Source organism: Anser cygnoides, chromosome 11, assembly GCF_040182565.1.
Source record: "Anser cygnoides isolate HZ-2024a breed goose chromosome 11, Taihu_goose_T2T_genome, whole genome shotgun sequence".
NCBI classification, from domain to species: domain Eukaryota; kingdom Metazoa; phylum Chordata; class Aves; order Anseriformes; family Anatidae; genus Anser; species Anser cygnoides.
The window spans coordinates 15,881,882-15,887,529 of record NC_089883.1 but is presented as its reverse complement, the minus strand read 5'-3'; the positions used below and the strand labels follow the sequence as shown (position 1 = coordinate 15,887,529).

The following is a 5,648-nucleotide window of genomic DNA, read 5'->3' as shown; positions in this document are numbered from 1 at the left end:
CTAGAATTGCAAATAGAATAGAACTGCAATAGAATTGCGTAATACAAGTCAAGAAGCTGTTAACTGATGGAGTGAATAAGGACTCAGAAAGGCAGCATACCTAACTGAAAATGAAGCTCAGGCGCACTACAGTCAACTAAAGGAAGAGTGTTTGTCTGTTTGTGTCCCCGCCCCCCCCCACTGGAAACAAACAAAAAACAGTAAACTGAGTAAACTGTAGGAAACAACTATTAAAAAAATGTTATGACACGTAAAGGAATTGCATGTTTTTTCACTGATTTCACAGATTCCATGTGACGTACAGTAACACTGTATGCCAATTATTTCCAAATGAGATAATTCTAAACCTAAATTTCCTTCATTTCCTACCTTTCTTGGGTCAGCATGGATATTAAAATAGGAAAGATTCAACATCTAGTTAATTCAACAGCTGATACCCTGTTCTGCTCTTGGAGATGACAGTAGCATGCTCTGATGTTCAGCCTCAACAATGTATGTACATGTTTAAAAATAGAGCATGATACTGAGCAATTGTCTCTATAGAGAACAAAATTTTAATGTATATACATTTAAAATTAGTTTGATGCTGACAAATTAGTTTTTGTTCAACTCAGTGAAGGGTTTAGGTTGGGGGGGAGCTGAGAAAGGTTTTACGTATTTGTTTTCTCTTTTCTGAATCAACTACAATGGGTAAGTTCACCTCCAAAGAAAGCCAACTCTGGAAGGTTGTACAGTAGTTAGAAGTTAGTTCTTTCTACCAGAATGGCACGTTAGTAATCACTACGCCAGCTGTTTGTTTTGAAGTTCATTTCATCTTTTTGCCACAGACTGCCCAAACGTAAGCTGGTATGTGTGTAATACCTACTTCACAGGGATTCTGAGAAGATGCAGTCATTCTAAAGAGGCATTTGAGATCAGTGAGCACAGTATTTTAGTTTTATGTTGCCACATAATGGATTAATTAACACCATTGCAAAGAAAATACTTCCTCAGAAAGGCTGGGCACCCTTTAATTAAAGTTGGACTTTTACCAATCTTTTATTTATTCAAGGACCACATTCTGGAGTCCCTCAGCACATGCACATTCTGTCCAGACACTTGGTGAAATAAACAAGAAGGACTTTTGCATGACAAGTAAGAAACTTCCTAGCAAACTTCCTGCAGACACAAGAACAACAAAATGCTGAGATAAAGCCATATGCTCCATCTTTTGAGGAGGGTACTAGTTTTCAGTTATGTCTCCTTTATTAAAGCTCTACTGGGGAAACATGAAATATAAAAAAAAAACATAATGAGGAAACTTAAGATGCCTTCTTTAATCCCGTTTTCCTATACATTTTTTCATACCATTTATTCTGGTCTGTTTTATCTGATTGAACTTCAACTAATATTTATCAATAGTGAGGTGATTGTCACTGAGGCTGAAAGTATTGCAAGCACATACTGAGCTCTGATTGAACGCATTTCACCCTACAGAAAACGTGAAATAAAACCAAGGAAATTTTTAGATATCATTCCAACATCATGACTGATCTCTCTGGAGGAACAAAGTCTCAGGTAAGTAGACAGCCTAATTTCCAGTTCTGTTAGCACCCTTATTGGAGCCTCTCACTCCAATGCAACTACGCATGCAAGGACAATGCGATTCACTGGAAAAACAGGCTTAGGTATCAACATGAGTGATGACTTACTGATCAAGGTTCTGCATCTCTGCATTATCAGTCCTTTAGAATATTCAGTTCTCTAAACACTTCAACAGTTGCACTGAATGACATGCTCATATATTAACTGTATTACACCTTCTGCCACCATTGAGATCCTGTAAACCAGTTTTATCAATATCTACAAAGAACCTGCCCTCAAAGATCTCTGCTTTTTCTTCTGGCTGGTTCCTGCACTGTGTCTGTGTTGCCAATTAGGCATATTTCTCTCTATTAAGAATATTCGTGTCAAGCTGAGGATTATTTTTAGTATTATAATGGAGAAAATATTGAGTTTTTTGCTTCTTCCAGATTTTCCCTAGAGACACAGCTGCTCAATACATTTTAGTGTACAATATATCAGTTAAGTTACAGCTTGAAGCTATATTTTCAATAAAGCAGAACTGCCTGAAACTGGGGCCTTTAAAAGCACTTGAACTTTACAAATCACAGATGTAGTAGAGTGCTTTTAAAAACAAACCATACAGTATTGCGTAGGCATGTTGAAAACATCAGCAGTAGCTAAAGCAAAAAAAACACAAAACCTTGCCTCAAATTTTAGAAGTGAATTTAAACTTGTCTAGAGCTCAGAAACACGTGAGATTTGAGGTGGAATTAACAAAGTTAAACTGAAGGTTTTTTAATTGCAAAATTCTTCTATGTTGCATATGTTGTTGTCATTTATCTGCGATTTCTCTAACCTTTTGGCAGTCCCTGGTATCTCATATCCCTAAAGGTATAGGGGGAAGCCCCTATTTAGAGGGGACTTCTGTGGGTAAATACAGTTTCTTGCCTTTTTTTTTTTTCCATTTTCTTTTAAGAGAAGAAGAGAAGGAAAGACACTACATTGTGTTGTTCTATTTTCTCTCTTTTGCCAGAGGCACAGAGCTAGCTATAATTTTTCCACCAGGAAGGAGGAGGTATATGCATGTTTGGTACACGTGTATACATTCAATCATTATGCAAACCAGCCCAGGCCACATACCCTTAATTGCATGGATGTCCATAACCATTATTTGAAATTCACGCGATTGCGTAATGGGCCACAGGCAGACTGGACCCCTCTTGATCAAACAAACAAAACTATTCCTGCACTAAAAAATGTCACCATGTTACACCGCTCTGACTGATGGCATGGGCTGAGCCAAGGTCTCTGGTATCAGAGTGTCTGTGAGTGTGTGGAGCCCTGCCACCTTCTGATGTCAGAATAAAGAGCCAGCTGATTTTGATGAGGCGTCATTGAGCTTTGCCCGTCTCCCTTTTTATGTAGCTGTATTAACGCAGTGCCAGAAGAAGAGAGGAGCAGATTACAAGCCATAGCCTCATCTCTGCATTTCAGACTCCTATTTATATACAAAACAATATATGTTTTTTCATACGCTGCCAAAAAATCAAGTTTGGGAAAAAAGGGCACAAGAACTTTTCATCTGCAAGTCAGTTTGAATAACAACTTGTTAAAAAAGAACTTTGAAATGTAAATAGCAGTTTTCACAAAGTCTATTAATAGTTCCAGCAACTTCACTGTTCAGTGGCTCCATGTTACAGACATCTCTGTCTAAGCTTCCTACTTCGAATGGGAAAAATCCGATTGTGATTCTCTGATGTCACAAATCTTACCGCACAGACTCCCTCTCCAGTGTGGCACAGGCTGAAATGCTGATCTCATGTTTGGTCTTTTGACAAATTTTCATTTAATGAATTGATTCCTACAGTTCATTAACATACCCACTTCCACTTCTGTATACACATATGTCTTAATTAGCTGCTCATTGGCTGTTTAATTACAAGAAAACAGCTGACAGCTGCCTTGCTGCATCCTAATGGCAGACGTTTTGGAATGACTGTATGCAAGCCCGTGACAAAAAAGACTTATTCATAATCCCATGATTTATGGCTAATACTTAAAGACTGCCACGTATCATTAAGTTTTGCAATATTCTGAGCAATTAACAATTAGTTGGGGGGGTGATTCTTATTTTTTTCTAAAGCAAACTATATCAAATTTTCTTATAAGAAGCATCAGAAAAAATACACTGTCAAATGTAAGAAATGTAAACATTACAAGTGGATTTTAACCCTTTTATGGCAAGATGCATGTATTTTAATTATAAAGGGAAAAGAGTACCATGACAAAATTTTAAAATAAACTGTTAATAAAGTATTTGATAACAAAGTTATAATGCCACTGAAAACAGAGAAATAAATCGGTTTTACATATGTAGTAAATACAGGAATGATATTTTGTTTATCAGGTTATACAAGGCTTCTTATGTACCTTCTTTGTAACACCGCTCATTGCTTTCTTACATCTTTTGCTTAAACTTGGTTAGGCAATGCATTATGAAAGAAAAACCTCAAAAACATGAATTAGAGGTACGTGTTTACAATACCAGTGTGACACTCCATGTTTAGCAGAGTAATGAAAAACCAACTAGTACACAAAGTCAATGTCTATATGAAAAAAAAAAAAAAGCAATTTCAGATGGGAAATCGCAATACCAAGTATTGTTTTCTGAAGTAACAGACAAGGATATTTCTTGTACTTACAAAGAACAGAACCATCTTAGGTCTAAAAAGACACAGAAGACAGAAGCCAGGGCCTATAAACCTTTGAAAATGTGAGAAATGTGCAGAAGTGCCAGGTATAGACAGTCTTATGAGAACAACTGCAGGCATTTAAGCAAAGAGGAGTCATACTAATATGTTTGTGGGTCAGCTGGGCATGAACTGGCACTGTTGACAGCGAAAGCAAGTAATTGCATCTGTAAATTCTAAGATATAGTTCATTAACACCAAGTTCATTTCAAACTAAATGCTTTGCTATGTCCTTTTGAAGCGTTCAGGTGTTTCCTGACAACAATTTCTTCTTGCAGTACCAAAGACAGTGTTGCTGTCTCTCTTAAAAAAAAATCTGTCTAGCTAATTTGAGAGAAGGATGTATTTATTAATCTGTACTGCTGTTTCAGTTCTGTCTAGTCGTTCGTAACAAATCAAACAATATCTGCTGTTCATACCTAGTGGGCAAGGGAGCAAAAGGAAGGGACTCAGCATGGTTAAATGGCCAGAGGCCAGTACTTAAAAGAAAAAGATCTGGTAACGGGTCAGTAGGCCAGCCTGAAGCAGAAAATACTGAACTGGATGGAACCATGTGTACAAACTAGTCTCCTTTCTCACCATGATTCCTAATACTGAGGAAAAGGTTTTTAATGGGTTCCCACAACTAACAGCTGAAAGAGTGCTCCACTCATATACCAGATTTTTCAATAGTGCTAGTACAGTACTAGCATTTCTGATCTTAAACACAAGAATAAACTTTTATTTGAGTCATGCTACAGTGTTCGTGGCACTCTTCACCTATGCTTCTGAGCAGAAGTCTTAAATGACTCATTTTCTCTCCCCCCTCCATCACCCCCCATTGTATGTATTGATGGTAAGAAAGAGAAGTCTCTTAAAGTTTAAGTGATTTATACTAAGCCACAGGAGCCCTCTGAAATCAAGTATAAAACAGAGCTTGGCTACAAACTTCATTTTATCATTGGGGGGGAAGAAGTGGAGGGGGTGTTACTTTTCATATATATATATATATATATATATATATATATATATATTTAGTGCGAATTCAAATTCAGTTAAATAGGTTCATGGGTTGGGAGTAGTCAGTGATATGATAAAAGCAGCCAGTAACCCCAAAGCAAGGTAGGAAACGAAAACTTCTCAAGAAACACTAATTGACTTTATTTAAGTCTTCAAGTCTCATATGTAAAATGCAATAAAGCAAGAAAAACTGGTCAGAAAACTTTCAGGTATATGAAATGGAAGGGCTACAAAACCAGCAGGGCAAATAGGATCAGCAAAAATCAATTTGACTAGAGTTTTTCTGTGATTTCACACATGGTACAGATTTAGCTTACAAAGTAGGTCTTGGCAACTGAAGCTTCATGTTAGATT

At 37.0% G+C, this 5,648-nt stretch overlaps 1 protein-coding gene across 6 annotated transcripts in view; it reads right to left on the bottom strand.

Annotated features, from left to right (window-relative positions):
- The window catches only part of RORA (RAR related orphan receptor A), a 414,152-nt gene that overhangs the window by 20,193 nt on the left and 388,311 nt on the right, over positions 1-5,648 (bottom strand). The gene's annotated exons all lie outside the window — the stretch shown is intronic.